The 19522-nt window shown below is 48.8% G+C and overlaps 1 long non-coding RNA gene across 1 annotated transcript; it reads left to right on the top strand.

The window, feature by feature from the left end:
* Positions 1-27: 27 nt before the first annotated feature.
* Positions 28-14681, top strand: LOC117096294. The gene is made up of 4 exons (XR_004442439.1): positions 28-123; positions 5683-5791; positions 6419-6615; positions 14394-14681. It is a non-coding gene; the product is annotated as an uncharacterized LOC117096294 (long non-coding RNA).
* The last annotated feature ends 4841 nt before the right edge of the window (positions 14682-19522 follow it).

Below are 19522 nucleotides of genomic sequence, written 5' to 3'. Positions count from 1 at the left end.
TGACTCCTCTGGCCCCGCCCCCTTCCCGGCATCCTTTCTGCTCGCGCCGGGAGGTCTACTCAGGGTGTGGGACGCTGCTGTTCCCACCGGTGTGGGCCGCTGGCTGTGTCCGCCTGAGCTGAGGTCTGTAGCCCAGAGGGTTTCTGACCCTGCCATCCTCCCTGTGCCCAGCCCACTGTCTGCTGCCCTGTGTCCCCACCCTTCCTGACCCCTAGGCTGCCAGGTGGGCACGTGGCCATGGTGTCATTGCATCCCCCTGCTGACCCCTCCTGGGCCTTGACCTGGACTCTGACCTCCAGGAGGCAGTCACAGGGAGAGGGCTGCAGGGCTCACGTAGTGGTGCCCTCCCGGCCCCCTTCATGACTCCACCTGGGCCCTAACGCTGACCCTGACCCCCGCCCTCCAGGCTGCTGGGTTCATGGTCCTCATGCCCTCATCAGCTTCTGTCATGGCCCACCTGCCCCACCACCCTCTCCCCGTGACTGCCACTAGCAGGCCACCGTCATGGGGCCATCAGCCCCTCCAGCAGGTCAGTCCCCCAAGCCTGGCCCCGGGCACCTGATTGCTTTCCTGCCAGCCTCTCTCTGGCTTTAGGCCCCAAGAGGCCCAGGCCAAGCTGGGTTTATCACGAAATCCCTGGCAGTGTAGCTGGTATGGTTTTATTTCTTGATTGGAGGAATGAATGAGCCAGTGAATCCAGCACTGTTTATAAAAATGAGGTGTAGGGAAAAGCTTAAGTGTCTAACCATCAAAGAGTGAAACAGAATACGATGGAGTCTTTAAAAAGTTATATTGAAAGTTTTTTTAATAGTTGTGGAAAATGTGCGTTATAAAATGTTAGGTTTAAATGTCATGTAGTCGATGACAAACATGTCTCAGGTTTCATGCAACAGAATCAGCTCTGGAAAGCACCATCTTGAAAGACCAGAGGGCACTGTTCTGTGACCTCTGCAGAGTATGGTGCCCAGCACTCTGTGCCCAGTCAATGTTGGGTTTATGTTAGCACTAATTATAAAAATGAAGGACTTTTTCTATACATATGCTTTGACATTTTTCTCCAGAATTCTCTTCATTTCTGTTTTACTTAACAGTATAAAATACTTTTATTAAAAATAATTTTTTAAGGAGCTCATCAGATCTTAAGAACATAAACCCAGGCCTCAGTAAACATGTCTCTCACACTCTGCAAGATTTGGGGTTTCCTGTGGTAGCCTCCTGGTCATAAGACCTTGAGTAGGCCCTGTGAGCTCACCCTCAGGAAGGAGGCCACAGAGGAGATGAAAAGGCCAGGGGAAAGCAAGCCCTGGCTGCTCTGCAGAAGGAAACACGCGGTTCACTCTGTGATGCTTAGGTGAACAGGCAAACTCATGGGCGTGACACGGAGGGCTCTGCTCAATACACACCAGCATTTTCAAAAGAGAAAGAGATGTAGTTTAGCAATGACAGCCTGCTCTGAAGAGACATCAGCTCCCCATCCACAGAGTGGCAGCAACCAGATTCTGTAGGAGAAAACTTGCCTTGAGATGGAGCCTGGGCTGGACGACTGTCCCCATTAGGATGCTTCTACCAATAAGGAACAAACAGCACAGACTCATAATGGCCTGAACAATAAGGAAAGTGTGTCCGTTAGATTTTGTTGTGTAACAAACCATCCCAAAACTTAGTGGCTTAAAATAACCACAATTTATCATTTCTCATGAATCCAGGTTTCCTAGGTGAATCTTCTTGCCCGGGCTCAGGTATGTGGCTGTGTTTAGTTGGCAGGTTAGCTGGGAGCTGTTCTTTAAGGATGAAAGACCCATGGAGAGGAAGGTTCTCAGCCAGCAGAACCTTCTCCTCCATGGGTCTTTCATCCTCTCAGAAGCTAGATAAGACTTCTTTATGGAAGCATCTAAGACAGCAGGAGTAGGGGCCTTTTAAGGCCAAGACTCAGAACCATGCAGTGTTACTCCCACCACATTCTAGGAGTCAAAGCAAGTCACCGGCTGAGATTTGAGGGTGGGGACAAGACCCCAATTCTTGATAGGAGGAGCAGCAAAGAATATATGACCATATTGAATCTGCCACAGAAAGCATCTCAGAAGACAGGAAGTTCAGAGGTAAGGTGTAGGGTGGATTTCCGGCAGCTGATCAAGCAGCACAAAGATGTGAGCCAAGGTCCAGGTCCTCCCCTCTCCTCTGCATCTTCCAGGTGGGTTTCATCCTCAGGCTGGGAGAAAGATGGCCGTAACAGTTCCAGGCATTACATCCAGATGCAAAACATTCAGAGATTCAGGAAGGACTGTCTCTTGTTGTAAGCGTCTCCTCAGAGCGAGGAAACTTCCTTGAACCCCTGGAGTGGAGCTCCCGCCATATCTCACTGGTCAGAGCTGGGTCACATGACCGTTTCTCCCCATCGGCAAGGGGAACTAGAGTCACTTGGATCATTACGCCCCATCGCTGCACCAAGGTGTTGGCTGTGTGGAGAGCTAAACAAAGTCAGCATCCATTGGGAAGGAGGGTGCGGGAATGGAAACTCAGCGGGAAAGTAACCAGCAACATCCACCTGTATGAACCTTTATTGGGAGCTTATGTTTAATCCCACATGAGCAAAGTCACACCATTGGCTCAGGCTCTCAGCCTTACAGGCAGAAGATAAGATCTGTAGGGATAGTTCAAATCAGATGGACGTTGTAATCTCCCCAATAAACAGCTCACGTATCTGAGAGCGAAAAGTTGATTTTCCTGCTCAGATCCCCATTTAGCTTCAAGAGTTGTAAAACCTAATTTAATCTGACAGCCCCTACCATCTCCAGCTCTGAGGATGCCCCAGGGCACTGGCCTGCCTTCCAACATTATCTGTGATTGATGCTGAGATAATTGTCTCCCCAGTCACATCTCGGCAATAGAGTGAAATGATTTGCAGTGCGGAGGCCAAGGTTCTTTTGGCTCAAATTGTGGCACGTTGGAGACCCGTCACCAAAATGGCTGTAGCTATGAGTGTAAACGTGCAGCTCGGTCACCACACAGTCACCTTCAGGTTAGCAAGAAAGCAGGTTTCAGTCATGGAACCCACAAGAGGTATTTTCAAGTTTTGTGGTTTGTAAACCTCAGGGTTGAGCACATGGATGCAGATCAACAAAGATACGGTGCCCAAAAGAACTGGAAACATGTCTACACATAATTGGCACATGAGTGTTCCTAGCAGCACCCTTCACAACCAACAGCTGAAAGATGGAAACTCAGGTGCACATCCAAGGATGGGTGGACAGCAAGATGCCACATATTCATACAAGAGCATCTTATTAGCAGTAAAAGGGAGTGAACTGGTGGTGCATGCTGCAGCACAGACGAACCTTCAAAAAGTTATGCGAAATAAAAGAAGCCAGTCACCAAAGGTCACGTGCTGTGTGATTCCATTCATAGGAAATGTCCAGAACAGGGGCATTTATGGAGCCAGAAAGAAGATTACTGTTTTCCAAGAGCTGAGACTGGGAACCTGGGGTGAGGTAGAGTAGGGAGAGTGATTGCTGAAGTGCATGGAGTTTCTTTCCAGAGTGATGAACATACCCTAAAATTTACCTGTGGTGAGAGTTGCATGTGTCCATGAATAAACTGAAAATGATTGGTTTGTATGCTTTAAATGGTTGAATTATATTTCAACCATTTGGTGTGTGAACTACATCTCAATAAAGCTTATAAAATAGCAAGGATAGGCCAGGTGCAGTGGCTCACGCCTCTAATCTCAGCACTTTGGGAGGCTGAGGCGAGTGGATCGTGAGGTCAGGAGATCGAGACCATCCTGGCTAACACGGTGAAACCCCGTCTCTACTAAAAATACAAAAAATTAGCCGGGCGTGGTGGCGGGCACCTGTAGTCCCAGCTAATCAGGAGATTGAGGCAGGAAAATGGCGTGAACCCGGAAGGTGGAGCTTGCAGTGAGCTGAGATCGCGCCACTGCACTCCAGCCTGGGAGACAGAGTGAGACTCCATCTCAAAAAAAATAGCAAGGCTAGGTCACATCTCACTCCTAGTTACCACTGGATAGATGTCATGTTACTGCCATCTCAGTTGTGGAATTGTGGGTTCCTTTGGTCCCGAGAAACTCAGGGAGAGATGATAGGGTCACACTTGGGCACCCCAGTCAGCGCATCTCCACAGGCGGGGACTCTGGGTCTCTGCACCCCCCATAGTATCCGCTGCATGGGCCAGCATGGCTGTTCCTGTGTGTGTCCCGCAGGCTCCTCTGCTGGCGCCTCTTCACGGTCTCCCTGAGGCCCAGACTCTTGCCAGGAAGGAATCGTCCTGGAGATGGATGAGCACTGAGGCCTTCCTGCTTACATTTAAGCAGCCTCTACTTCTGTAGACATTCAAAGACCAAAGAGAGGAGGCTTAGGGAGGAATGTTGCCAGAAGCAGCCCCCAGGTTTGCTTCACTTTAATTCGACAGCATCCCGTGGCTGCCCAGACTGACAGTGTTTTATTAGGAAGCGTCTCAGCTTCTCTGTAGTAGACAGACTCCAGGGTCACCCCCATCTCCTGCCCCCTGGCCACACCCATGTGTACCCCTCCCCTTCAGTGTGGGCAGCACCTGGGCCCGACTTCTAAGGAGAGCCCACAGCTAAGGTCACTACTGCTTGTGTATGGTTATGTGACTATGTTACATGGAATTGAGCTTCCATCTTTTTCTCTCCCCTTCCTCTCCACCTTCCACACACATCCTCTTTCTCTGGCTTTAAGAAAGCAAGTCAGCCAGGCGTGGTGGCTCACACCTGTAATCCCAGCACTTTGGGAGGCTAAGGTGGCAGATCACATGAGGTCAGGAGATCAAGACCAGACTGACCAACATGGTGAAACCCCATCTCTACCAAATACAAAAAATTAGCCCAGTGTGGTGGTACACACCTGTAATCCCACCTTTTCAGGAGGCTGGGGCAGGAAAATCGCCTGAACCCGGGAGATGGAGGTTGCAGTGAGTCAGGATTGCACCACTGAGCTGCAGCCTGGGCAACAAGAGTGAAAACTCCATCTCAAAAAAAAAAAAAAGAAAGAAAGAATAAAAGAAAGAATAGAAAGTCATCACATTGGAGAACTCAGTACTCTAAGAAACGGGGTGGCTTATGAGACCCGAGGGCAGCCTGGAGCTGGCAGCCCGCGAGAAACTACAGCCCACAGTCCTACAACCCCAAGGAACCAAAATTTGCCAGTGACTTGAGTTAGCAGAGAATCAGATTCCTCCCCAGCCCTATCTCTGATGAGGCCACAGCTCAGGCTGACATCTTGAAACAGCAGCCTTGTCAGACCCTGAGCAGGAGCCCAGCGAAGGCACCGGGACTCCTGATCACAGAGAATGTGAGATGGCCGGGTGTGTTGCTTGAAGCCGCTGACTTTGGGGAAAGTCGTCACGCAGCCATAGCTAACTAATCAAACTCTCGTTCAAGTTTGTTCAGATCTCACCTTTTTAGTGAATGAAGCCTGATCTCATCCCCCGTGTGACTCTGCCATGATCCCTCCTTCTGATCTTGACCCACCAAGCCTGGGTTGCCCTCTCCTCACCGTATTCAAACACACGTCCCCTTCTCAGTGAAGAGGGATTGTGTGTGTTGGTCTGTTCTTTCCTCCTCGCCCTGCTAGACTGTGAGCTCCAGAAGGGCGAGAACCTTCTCATTTGACCCTCATGTCATTTGACCCTCATGTGCCGCAGGTGCCTGGCAGTGCTGATCCATCACAGATGCTCAGTCATCAGTTATTGATACCTGAGTCCGCCTGCCAGGCCATCGTTTGCCTGAGGAAATCCAGTCCCTGAGATGAAGGTGAGTCGCGGCAGAGTCGAAGGCCTCATCCACGTTCCCAGTTTCTCCCGTGTTCACATCCAGTCCCCCATCCTGGCGGGGCCCCTGCCCTGTGCTCAGAGCAATGCGGCCGCCTCTCTCCAGGTCACACACCTGCCACATCACCTCCCCTGGACGGCACAGGCACACCTGGCTCTACTCCCACCCTGCTCTGCTCCCACCCTGCTCTGGCCCCCATTCCCAGGCAAGTCCTGCCGCTGTCAGTGCGCCTCTGCAGCAGGCACTCCCTTCTCTTGGCACAGTCGTGCTCTGTGGTGCGTCTGAAGGTGTCCCTTTTAATTTTTTATTTCAACTGCACCTGTCTTGAATGCATATCTTTCAACACAGGGGAAAGGAGCTAGATTTGTAGCTATCATTCCTGAGTGCTTCCTGGGCTCCCAGAGCCCTTCATGTTTTTCTTTGGTTGAAACCCTCATGGCCATTCTCTGGAGTGGGCTTGTAATCTCCATTTCTTAGGTGGGAAATGGAGGGTGAGAGAGAAAGTGACGCGGTTTCAGAGCTGCAGCGTCGCAGGGTGGGGTCGAATCCTGTTTCATTTCATTCCAAACACCAAGCTTTCAACCACTGCCTTCAACATGTGCTTTGCAGGCAGCAGCTTCTGTTTACATATGGCCCTGCAGCTGCTCTGCACCCTGACCCAGGATATCCCTGCAACCTATGCAAACTGAGGTCCAGCCCTGCTGCCGGCCCGTCCGTGGCCGCGGGAATGAACCCTCATCCTGGCTGCCCTCACCGTGGCCTGTCCAGATGCAGGAGCTCCTCTCTGAATCTGGGGCTACTGGCAGGTGAGTTTCTGCAGAGACCTGCCCCCTGGGCTCTACTGCAGGGATACAGAGGCACAGCACCCCCTTCAGGGAACCAAGATGGCCATTTCTCCCAGCCACTGCAGGGTCAGCTCCTGGAGGTCTGGGTGGAGGAGGGAGGAGCAGCGGTTCTCTCTGCTGCTTGCTCTGTCTACACACCTTGGGCCTCTCAGTGGGACCTTTCACACAGCCCAGGTGGCTCTGAAAGGGAGGTGGGGCACGTCCTCTCTCTACCTCTTCCCTCTGTCTCTGCCTCTGTCTCTGCCTCTGGATGCAGTGCCTTCTACCTGAGCCCTTTGCTTTGTGGGTAGTTAAGAGATTGGGAAATCCTAGAGGAGGAGAGGTTGGGAGGGGACTCACTCTCTGGAGCACCTGTCCGGGTGCTGGTGGCTGGTGCACAGTCCTCTCTGTTGACCTTGCACGGAGGAGCCCTGAGCACTTCTGCCCCTCCCTGCCGGATGTGCCTTCTCATCTCACACCTGGAAGGGGCGGAGTTGACGCAGGACTCCAGCTGCCCCCTTACAACTCTGCAGGCCCCGTGCAGACAGCACAGGGGCCGTGTTTCTGAAGATGGAGAGGAGGGGTCTTGAGGAAGGAGCTCTGGGGGCCAGTGGGGCCCTCGCTGTTCCTCCTGAGTGGTCCATGGCGCCCAAAGCACCCGATGGACATCATTGCATTGGTGCTGATGTTGGAGATGTTGACGGACAAGCCCCACCTAGGCAGAGGTGGCTTCACAGCGGCGGGCCTGTGGGGGACCCCGCCTGATGCAGAGTCGGGGCAGCCCCTTACGGGCGCTGCAGTTCTGCTCTTCCAGGCTGCCCTGGCTGGGCTGGTGTGCAGAAGGGGTTCCCACGGTGCAGGGACCACCCATGTGGATCCAGCTCTCAGAGCCAAGGAGCAGGGACCCTCCCTCCTTGCCAGTGCCCAGGCCCCAGGGAGCCTCCCTGATGGCAGCTTCAGCACAGGCCCTCGGGGATGACTCCTGAGCCTCACAGGGTGCCTGCTGTGCGGCCATGAAGCTGCTGCAGTGGCCTTCCTCTGCTCGTGGCAGGGTTTCAGGAGGAGAAGGCAGAGCTGGCGGGCTTGAGTGGTCGCAACAATAACAGAGGCCAGGGATGGTCACCCAGCGCCTGCGAGTAGGGTCACTGCTTCCCTTGTCCTGCGACTGAATCCCTGATAGGATGGAATGGCTGGGCGCTGAGCCTTCCCTCTGTCTCAGAGGGTCCCAGGACACCATGGGGGGATGCACCATGCTTAGTAATGGTGCTCACTACTCTGAAACCGGAACAGACCCACGTCCAGGATGCACAGCGTGGGGGAGCGCTGGGTCTCCCCAGGCCACAGTCCCCCTCGTAAGCCCTGCTTGTCTGGGTGGGACCCTGTGCAGACTTGGGGCTGAGGGTCTCCTGGAAGACAGCCTCAGCCGGGCACCAGGCCCCACGCCACCCGGGAAGAGCACGTGCCCTGCACCCTGACAGCCAGGGCTCTCATAGCCACCCGGAGGATGCCAGCTTGGAGGGCACATTTGCAACTCCCAGGGACTCATTCCGTTTCACATAATGTAGTTTACATTCAAAATATAAAGTCTCCTTTTGTGCTGTATTAAGGGACAAATCTCTGCTTGCACTCACTTGGAGTGAGGACAGAGGCCCTGCTGTGCCCCGCCCCTTCCGCCCGAGCTCATGGAGGAGCATGACCAGACTTGCTGGCTGGTGCAGCTGCCTGCACGATGCAGGCCCCCGTGCCTCCCCCGTGAATATCGCAAAGTAATTAGCTTGTGAAGCTATTTCCCTATGACATTACGGATCAAAAGAAAGTGACAGGTAACCAGATGTGCTAACGGGGAGGCCCCTGCCCCAGGGACCTCCTGCCTGTCTGCTTCCAGGAGAGGGTAACACAGGAGCCCAGCAGGAGGCTCTGCAGACAGGCGGCACCCCACAAGGAGATTTTAATTGTGTATGGCTTGCTGGATGCCAGGTAAACACAGCACACATGCCTTCTTTCATTTATTTTTCTGCCCAAGAACCAGTAAACACAGAGTTACTCCTGTACTGAGCTGAGTAAAATAAGCTGACTGAGAGGATACACTGGCCTCAGTTTCAACAAATGCGTTTGGCACCAAGCCCTCCAACGGCTCCAAGGAGCAGCTTTGGGGGAGACCTGCCTCCTGGAACATGTACCCCACCCGACACATCCTGGGAGCCCCGTTTGGGGTACAAACAACAGGAAAGCATTGATGCATTTTTCAAAATCCAGCAGGAGGGAGCCATGGGCTGTGGATGCTGGCTGGGAAAGCTCCTCGGGCACAGCCCTGTGGGCAGGGAGGGGAGGAGGACTCAGCCCCCACATAGGCCGCCTGGCACCAGGAGTCACAGGCCTCAGCCTTGGGATGTCCCCAGAGCTCCAACCGCCGCCCTTGCAGAAGCGGCCCAGCAGGGTGAGGGTGGGGCTGCGTGGGACTCAGCTGCAGGAGGGACGCCAGGGCCTGCACTTCTCCCCCACAGTGACCTTCGGCAGCACATTCATTCTCTTTGGAGAAGTTTCCTCGTTGGTGAAATGAAATCACTACTTGCCTTCACCCATATAATGTTAGGCAGCCTCAGACCCTCAGGAAATCAACAGAGGGGTCCCGGCTCCCTGCACAGCTCCCAGCCTGACTTGGGACGCCACTCAGGGCCCTCGTCTTCCCATCCTGTGGCTGTGTCCTCGCGAGGCCCCAGAGGCGCTCTTGTCCCTTTTCTTTCAGCCCCTCAGCCAGTGGGCAGCACACAGCCACCCAAACACAAGAGGCCAGGACCATGGACACCAGGGGCACAGAGCCCAAGCCTCCGTGATCCTAGGAACGTGCAGCGTCCAGGAACACGGAGCGGAAAGATAGACATGGGGCGGGAGGAAGCTGAGCAGGGACACAGGCCCCCCTCGCATCACAGGCCTGCCTGGCCAGAGCAACCTGCAGCAAGGAGAAGCCAGCCCAGCTGCTGCTGTCCCTGAAAAGCCTTGAGACAGGGCTAGCAGGGAGGCTGGTGCCTGGGTCAAGAGAGGGGCTACTCACTTCTTCCAGAACGTTCCAGTGTGGCCCATGGACACTGGTCTTCTGCTGTCCACTCTGTCCTGTGTCACTTCAGTTGATGAGCTGCTTGAGACCAGAACGGCCCAAATCCAGAACCGCCCACTACCTTCTGTGAGGCTGTGGCCAGAAAGCGAGCCAGACCTCTGAAGCTGCCTGGGCCCGTCCTGCCCCAGGAGAGTCTGGCTGTGAAGGAGGGTAAAGGAGGAAGCCAGGCCTAGCACAGGGACAGGGTGGGGACCCAGTGAGATCTCTAGGGAAGAAGGCAGGGCTCCCACACTGGGGCTGCTGTTCTCCAGGAGGAACTCCACCCAAGGAGAGTTCGGGATTGTCATGAGAGACAGGACGGCATTTGTGCACAGTGCAGAGCATCAGGTGCTGGCTGGGGGCCTCAGGCCCCAGGGAAGGGAGTCACCCACCAGGCCAACTAGGAAAGGTGAAAGGTGAAAGGTGAGTGCCCCTATGGCAGAAAGCAAAGCTGAGACAGCATAGCGAGCTGAGGGAGAAACTGACAGACGGCAGTTCACCAAAACCCAAAAACTGGTCATTCTCTGACCTTTAACAAACCAAAGTGTATTTCTCTCTCTGAAATAAGAAACACAAGACAATTATTAAGTTCCAAAAGTACGTTTCATTTTGGAGGCACATCACTGGTCCCCTTTGGAATCATGAACCTCTGTGAGCAAAACACCTCCCACCGTTGATTCTGACAAGGCGCCCCGGGCAGTTCCCCGCCCAAGTGGAGACAGACATCTGTGAGCAAAACACCTCCCACCGTTGATTCTCACAGGACACCCGGGGCAGTTCCCCACCCAGGTGGAGGCAGACAGGTGCAGAGCCACAGGGCCACCACTGCAGATCCAGCCATCTCTCCAACCCCTGGTGCACCCACGGTTATCAGGGACCCAGCGCTGCCTCCCTGCACCCACACAGCTCTCCACAGCAGCAAACGGGGTACATTAGGGTGGACGGGATGTGGAGCCAGGGCCCTGCTAGGGCTGGGGCAGCCTGTGGAGGGCCAGCACCAAGCAGTTCTGGGTTTGCAGGGCGGCCCTATGTCAGCTGTTCAACACACGGGGGAGGCACCTCAGATGGCTACAGGTTTGATTGTGTCCCCACAAAACTTCGTATGTTGAAGTCCTAACCCCCAGCACTGCCAAATGTGACCGTATTTGGAAATGGAGTCATCAAAGACATCACTGGCCACATTAAGATAAGGTTATACTAGAGTAGGGGGACCCCCTAGCTTAATAGGACCGGTGTCCTTACAAAAAGAAGGAACCTGGACACATCAGGGAGAACGCCATAGGAGGACAGAGGCAGAGATTGGGATGAAGCTTCTCTAAGCCACGGAGGGCGGCCTGGAACGACCCTTCCCTCACGGCCCTCGGAGGGCACTCACCCTGCCCACACCTTGACCTCGGACATGTGGCCTCCAGAACCTGTGCAGTGAGTTGCTGCCGCCTGAGCCTCCCAGCCTGTGGTGCTTCCGTGTGGAAACCAAGCAAACTCCTCCAGGCACGTTCACAGCCGTTGGCATGGGCCTCCGACCAGGCACGTTCACAGCCGTTGGCATGGGCCTCCGACACTGACCAGGGTCACCCGTCACCTCTGCCCCTTCCCACCACTCCCCAGCCCAGGTGCCACGCTGTAAAAACAGCCTCAAAAAGCACATGAGATCCATAGCTCCTCCAGGAGACTAGGCCAGCCCCAAGCACATCCAGAGAGGTGGCTCCTCCCTGGAGGCTCTCGCCAAAGCCGCCCGAGACAGCTGCCATCCTCGCTCGCTCATCCTTGCCTGGAGCCTAAACCCTGACCAGCCAGTTCTACACATTTATGTCTTTTTCTGGCCTCACACACTGCCTAGAATGTCCAGTCAAATGTTGAGAAGTAGTGGTCAAAGCAGAAAGCCCAGCTTTATCCCCAGTCTTAGCAGGTATGTGTTTGCTGTTTCACGTTAAGATATTGGCTGGCGGCCGGGTGCGGTGGCTCACGCCTGTAATCCCAGCACTTTGGGAGGCCGAGGCGGGCAGATCACAAGGTCAAGGGATCAAGACCAGCCTGGCCAACATGGTGAAACCCCATCTCTACTAAAAATACAAAAATTAGCTGGACGTGGTGGCGGGCGCCTGTAGTCCCAGCTACTCAGGAGGCTGAGGCTGGAGAATCACGGGAACGTGGGAGGTGGAGGTTGCAGTCAGCCAAGATCGCACGCACTCCAGCCTGGTGACAGAGTGAAACTCTGTCTCAAAAAAAAAAAAAAAAGATACTGGCTGGAGGTTTTTCACAGATGCCCCTCGTGGAGAGTTTCCTACTATTCCCAGCTTTCTGATGTTTTTTAAAATCATGAACGGTTGTCAAAGTGTGTCAAATTCTTGTTCTGCCTCTATTGAGGCAATCATAAGGGGTTATTTTCTCCCTTACTTTGTTACTGTGGAGAGTGACACTGATTGATTTTGAAGGTTAAACCGAGCTAACTTTCCTGAAGAATCCCCACTTGGTCATAATGTAATATTGTGTAGATATTACTAAAATTGGATCTCATCGGTTAATACTTTATTAGGCATTTCTGCATCTGAATTCATAAGGGATATTGGTCTGAAGTTTGCGTTTCTTATAATGTGCTTCTCAGTTTTGGTGTTGATGTTGTACTGGCCTCAGAGAGAGAGTCGGGAAGTGGTGCCTTCATTTTCTGAAAGAGGTTTTATACCCTGGACATTATTTCTTCCTTAAATGTTTGATAGAATTTACGGCAAAGTCATCTGAGACTGTACGTTTCCTTATGGGTAGTCTTGTGTTTGTTTTTTATAAGTCCAGTATTTTTCGTTGATACAGGGCTACTTCAGTTTTATATTTTTTCTTGTGACAGTTTTGATAATGTGTGTTTTTCAAAGAGTCTGCCCTTTGCATCTAAGTTGTAGGATTTATCAGGATAGACTTCTTTGTGATGTTTCTTTTAACGCAGGGATGCCATTTACTCTTATACTGGAATTTTTGTTTCTTCTTTTATCTCCTTGGTCCATCTTACCAGTAATTTATTTAGCAGATCAATCTTTAAAAAAAAAAAAAAAACTCTCAACATTGTCAATTTCCTTTTTATTTGTCTGATTTTTATTTTATTCATTTCTGTTCTTCTCTATCATTTTTTTTCTACTTTGGTTTAATTCCTCTTCTTTATCTAGCTTTTTAAGATGAAAGTGTAGATCACTTATTTTACGCCCTTTTCTTCTAAAGCAGGCATTTTAGAGCTATAAATTTTCCTCTAGCCACTATTTTAGTTGCACACCACAAATATTGATATGTCCTGTTTTTATGATAGTTCAAAATATTTTCTGATTCTACCTTGATCCACAGGTTATTTAGAAATATGTTCATTAATTTGCAAATATTTGGTGATCTTCTTCTTATAGTTTGTTATTAGCAATAATTAATTTGATGTTATTGTCCTTTGAAAGTTATTCAGATTCAGATTTATTTAATGGCCCATGACATGCTTTTAGTAAATGTTCTGCATGCACTTGAAAAACAAATGTGTCCCCCGTAGTTCCTGGCTGTAATGTTCTACTCACATCAATTATACTGTTGTTCAAATTTTGGATATACTTACTAAGTTTTATATCAGTATGTTCTGTTCATTAGTAAGACAAGGTGCCGAAATCAACTGTAATTGTAGATTTGTCTATTTCTACCCTTAGTTCTGCCAGTTTTTGCTTCATGTATTTTAAAGTTCTGTTATTAAGTACATACACATGTAGGACTATTTTATCTTGCTGATGCATTGGTCATTTATCATTACGAAATATTACTCTTTATCTACGGTAATGTTCCTTGTCTTAAAGGCTACTTTGGTATCAATAGAGTGGTTCCAGCTTTCTCGTCCTTAATATTGGCATGCTGTGTCTTTGGCTATCCCTTTACTTCCACCTGTTGGTATCTTCAGAGTTAAAATGCAAATCCTGAGAAAATCAGACAGTTGGGTCTTGTTTTGTTTTACAGTCTGATAATCTTTGCCTTTGTGTGTAATATTTAGTCCATTTATATTTACTGTGATCTTTGGGGTTGGTTTTAAAACTGTCATCTCGGCATTTGTTTTCTATTTGTCGTATTTGGTTCTTTTGCTCTTTGCTTTTCTTTTCTTGCCTTCTTGGGATTAAATACATTTAATATCCCATTTTCTTTCCTCTGATGACTTTATAGCCATGCCTCTTTGTGCTATTACTTTAGTTCTTCATTTAGAGTAGCTATTCCCAATAAACTTTCTCTGATAATTATGTTATTCAATACAGCCACTTAATAGTGAAATGTGACTTGTGCAACTGAAGAATTGAGCTTTGAAGATTTAATTTTAACTTAATATTTAATTTTAGTTTAATTTTAACTTAGCTATTGGCTAGTCACTACCCTACAAAGTTTCAGAGATTACAGTACTTTTATCTGATAAAAATCTACCTTCAAATGATTTTATACTACTTCATAATGTAAAATCCTTACAACAGTAAAATTCCATTTTATCCCTCCCAAGCTTTTATGCCACGTAATTATATGTTTTAATTCTACAAATGTTATAAATCCTTCAATGCATTATTACCTTTTCTATAAACAGTCAAATATTGTTGAAAAGTGTGGCAGGATGGAGAGAGAGTAAAGGAGCCTTTGCATTGACTCATAACTTATTCTTTATTTGGCTCTTCAGTCATCCACGAACATTCAAAAGCTTCCACGTGGGATCATTTTCCTTCAGCTTAAAAAGTGTCCAGATCAGTGGAAATTACAAAGAGACCCAGGCAGAAAATGTGTGACTTTTGGAATTACAAAGACATCACATTAAGAAAAGGAGCATTAGCTATGATCAAAAAGATGTTTTTATGATTTCCTGACACTATAAATTGAAAATATTTACTCCCCTTCAGGCAAAGTTAATAAATAAGACCAATATTTATGCATAAATGGTTGATTTATCTTATTCCAAGAATATAAGGAATATTTTAATCTCACACACAAACAAACATGTTATTTCCAGAGAAAGAAAAATCTGAAGGGTATGAATTAATTTCTCTATGGCAATTGACAAGGCAGCTACAGCTACCAAGTTTTGAGGTTGATATCTGTGGCCTCTGAGTTCTTAACCTCACAAAGGTGAATCACCCATGAATGAAATACAGGTGTGTGAGCATGCAGACGCCATTCTACTCACATACCCTCTTAGAAAAATATACTTAAAGACATTTCTATTGATTTGATACCTCAAGATAGGGCAAGGTATGGAATAAAACAAATATATTTGCAAACACTGATGTTAAAAGCGGAATTGGCTTACAGATTATTCAAAGTTATAACTATGCAAACGTCAAATACTCTAATCATAAAAGATAACATTAAAACCATAAGTATATAGTAAACCAGTATAACCTTGAAATAAGTCCAGAATGTTCAGAATTGACAGAGCGTAGTCTGAGTTCTCTAATGCAGTATCGAAAGTAACCACTGAGTAGCTCGTGTGCACGGTTCAGTGAATACAGGGTAGTGTGGTTAACAGGAAGAAGCGGTGCCCGGGGAGAATCCCCACATTTGTATCCCACCAAGTTACAGAGTATTCCCTCAATCCCCAGCACAGTACTAGGTGTCATGGAGGTCACAAGAGTCTCAGGGTTTGTGGGTCCAGGGCGTAGAGAGAGCCACAGAAAACGTGGATCAGGAAAGTCATTGCAAAGATCCATTCAGTGAACAAACATGTATGAATTAACCATGTGTCAGGGACATTGCTAGTCCTGGGATGCTCGGGCTCTGCTGTGGTTTATTTGAATGTTTTCTTCCCACAGTTCAGGGGTGGAAGTGTAATAGCCGGTGTGCTGGTATTAGGAAGTGAGACCTTCAAGAGTTGATTGAACCATGAGGACTTTTCCCTCGTGAGTGATATTAAGACCTTTATTCAAGAGGCTTCGCCTGTCATCCCAGCACTTTGGGAGGACGAGGTGGGCAGATCACCTGAGGTCGGGAGTTCAAGACCAGACTGATCAACATGGAGAAACACCTCCCTACTAAAAATACAAAAATTAGCCAGGCATGGTGGTGCATTCCTGTAATCCCAGGCACTCGGGGGGCTAAGGCAGGAGAATCACTTATAGCCGGGAGGTGGAGGTTTCAGTGAGCCGAGATCACACCATTGCACTCCAGCCTGGGCAATAAGAGTGAAACTCCGTCTCAAAAAAAAAATGCTTTATGCAACATTCATCCCTTTTGTTCTTCCACCCACTGCCAAGTAAGGACATAGCATTTGTCCTCTCTGGAGGATGCAGCAACAAGCTATCTCCTTGGAGGCCGAGAGAACAGCCCTCATCAGACAAGTGCACCTGCTGGCTCCTTGATCTTGGACTTCCCAGCCTCCAGAACTGTGAGAAATAAAATCCTGTTCATTGTAAACTACCCAGTCTCAGGTATTTCGTTATAGCAGAACAAAAAGACTGAGACAGCTTGATATTCTTACTTGAAAGACAGATTTCTAAGTCAAGTAAACAAAATAAAGGTAACCAGTTAGATCTTCCTAAGGCAATAGCTGAGTGAGACAGACAATATAGATGGGAGAGCTGCTGTGTGTCTGGTGCCTAGGGAAGGCTTCTTGGAGGTGATGACGTGCACACTGAGACCCAACAAGGCAACCGCATGAAAAGTCCAGGAGATAGTGCAGGAGAGGGCAGGAGGGGCTGAAAGAAGCCAGTGTGATTGGAGCACAGCAAGCCAGAGGGAAGACGGCACCCAGTGACATCAGAGGTCACGGCAAGAGACAGAGCATACCCAGATCATGAAGTGGGAGAGACAGGAACAGGGGGTGAGGCCTGCAAAGGAAACACTTCTGAAAGGATGAAATTGGCATTTGACACACTTAAGAATTTCTTAATTTAGACACCAAATTTGGGGACAGAAACATTTGCAGTTGTTGAAAATGCCTACCTTGATATTAATTCTCCATTTACAACTTAAATCTAGAGATGTGAGTTGAAAGGCTATAACATTATTAGCTCCTGGGCTGACATCTTGATCCATGATATTTTAGCCCAGAGCAGAAATTTTACTGCTGCATTATAAAGTCTTTAAAAATCGTGTTTCTCGTAGATGTACTTGACAGTAGCTGCAAATTTGTACAAGCATAATTATACTGCCAAGACTCGTGGTGAGGGCATTTTAAAGTCAGGAAGCAGTTATTTTCTATGTTGCTATTTTCAATTCTCTTTAAATAAATGTTTACATGTCTCATAAAACCAGCTTCCATGCAAATGTTCATGCTTTTAGCTGCAGAAGATATACCACCAGTGACAAGGATCCCGGCAGTGGGTGCCAGGTCTCCACTAGGTCAAAGGGTGATCCAGTCCACTCTTGAACTCTTACCCTGTTCGCTGTTAGCATCAGTTGTGGTCTTGGTAGTGCTTCTGTGCTCAGGAATGCCAGATATCTGGGGTGGCATGTCCATAATGTCCATAATGAGGAAGTGAATTGCTCAAATGTGTTTCTAGACCAATGAGGGGAACTGAAATGCTCCCTCAACATCCTATGAGAGTTGGAAATGTCTTTAATCTGATCTTAAATGGAATTGAAATTTACTGGGTCTCATTCATGTGGAATCGGGAGCCCATTATTTTGAAGTTTGGGGAAGTATTTATGTCTCTCCTCTGTGGCCCCTACAGATCTCCAGTTTCCTCAAGGAAATCTTTTTCCTGCTGTCCATAATATGATTTCCGGCATCATCACCATCATCTCCATCACTTTGATTATCACCACAGTTGCCACTATCACCATCGTCATCATTTCTATCATAATCATCATCATAGTCACCACCATCACCATCACCACTGTCACCATTATCTCCACCATCACCGTCATCTCCACTGTTATTCCATCATCTCCATCATCACTATGATTATCACCACAGTTGCCACCATCATCATCACCACCACCACCATCACCATTATCTCCACCATCACCATCATTTCCACTATTGTTTCATCTCCATCATCACTATGATTATCACCATAGTTTTCACCATCACCATCCTCATCATCACCGTGTCTACCATAATCATCATAGTCACCACCATCACCATCCTCATCCTCACCATGTCTACCATAATCGTCATCATCATAGTTACTACCATCACCACCACAATCACCATTATCTCCACCATCACCATCATCTCCACCATTATTCCATCATCTCCATCATCACTTTGATTGTCAACACAGTTTCCATCATCACCACCATCATCATCTCCATCATGTCTGTCATCATCATCCCCCCATCAGTGTCATCACCATCATCACTATCATTATTATCATTACCACCATCTCTATCATTATTACCATTATCGCCATCTCTATCATGCCTATCATCATTATAACATTGTTAGCTCCTGGGCTGACATCTTGATCCATGATATTTTAGCCCAGAGCAGAAATTTTACTACTGCATTATAAAGTCTTAAAAAATTACCACCATCATCACCTCCATCAAGATTACCATCACCATCACCATCACCCTCATTTCCACCATCATCATCGCCATCTCCATTATCATCACTGTCGATGCCCTCATCCCCTTCCTCTTTCTCACCATTGTACGATGATAATAATAGTAATAATGGCTCCTCTTACTAGAGATCTTGCCTGGAGCTTTCCCACGTAATATCATTTAACCTGCACACAGGGCACAGTTGGGATGCTGGAGAATGAGGATTAGTAGGTGTGTTAGTTCATTGTTGCATTGCTATAAATATCTGAGACTGGGTAATTTATAAGAAAAGAGGTTTAATTGGCTCACAGTTTCTGCAGGCTGTACAGGAAGCACAGCAGTATCTGCTTCTGGGGAGGCCTCAGGGAGCTTTGACTCGTGGAAGACGGTGAAGTGGGAGCAGGTGCCTCACATGGCGAAAGCAGAAACAAGGAAGAGAGGGGGAGGCGAGAGGGGCCACACACTTTGAAACGACCACAACTCATATGAACACAGAGCAAGGACTCACTCATCACCAAGGGGATGGTGCTGAGCCATTCATGAGGGATCCGACCCCAGGATCCAAGCGTCTCCCACCAGGCCCCCACCTCCAACACTGGGGATTACAGTTCAACATGAGATTTGGGCAGGAGTAGATATGCAAACTCCATCAGTCGGATAGCATGTATGAGGTACCTGGGACACAGTAGCCTCAGCTATAAAAGCTTTTGTTATAAGTCCCTAGGCCTGGGGAGACTTGGAAGCTAAAATTATGAAGGAAATCAAGCATGCCTTCTACCAGTTTCTCCCTCATTTAAAGCACACACCATTCCCTTGACTGTCCACTAATTTATTCACTAGTCATGGGCTAACAGTCACTAAGCACTAGACACAGTTCTGCCGGACACTCCTGCCCACCCCCGTCAGAATCTCCCCCAGCAAGAAGCTTCAAGCTGGAGGGCATCTGAAAGTTCAGCTCTCCCAACTGAGTTTTGCCAAAGCTGAAAAAAGTGGGGACGTGGGGACATGAGCCATCTCCGGCAGAGACAGTTCAGTACCCAAGACTGCTCACCAACCCCAGCTATGTGTGGTCTCCCCCGGCTCCAAAGTCCCACCTCCATGGAGGTCCCTTGGGGTCTCAGTCACCATCTGGCTTCTCTTCAGTTCAATCCCACAGATTTATCAGGCACCCCTGAGAGCAACATGCATGTCAAGTTCCATCAGAGGTAGAGGGCAAGAGATGCAAGGCACAGTCCTGCCCTGAGGACTTTTATAATTTGGTTGGTGAAATAAGACATCCCTGCATGAAAATTTAACCACCACAAGAGAACCGCAGGAGAAGCC

Source organism: Trachypithecus francoisi, unplaced genomic scaffold (assembly GCF_009764315.1).
Source record: "Trachypithecus francoisi isolate TF-2019V2 unplaced genomic scaffold, Tfra_2.0 Lachesis_group14, whole genome shotgun sequence".
NCBI classification, from domain to species: Eukaryota; Metazoa; Chordata; class Mammalia; order Primates; family Cercopithecidae; genus Trachypithecus; species Trachypithecus francoisi.
The sequence above is the reverse complement of the archived record's forward strand: the minus strand, read 5'-3'. Positions and strand labels throughout refer to the sequence as shown.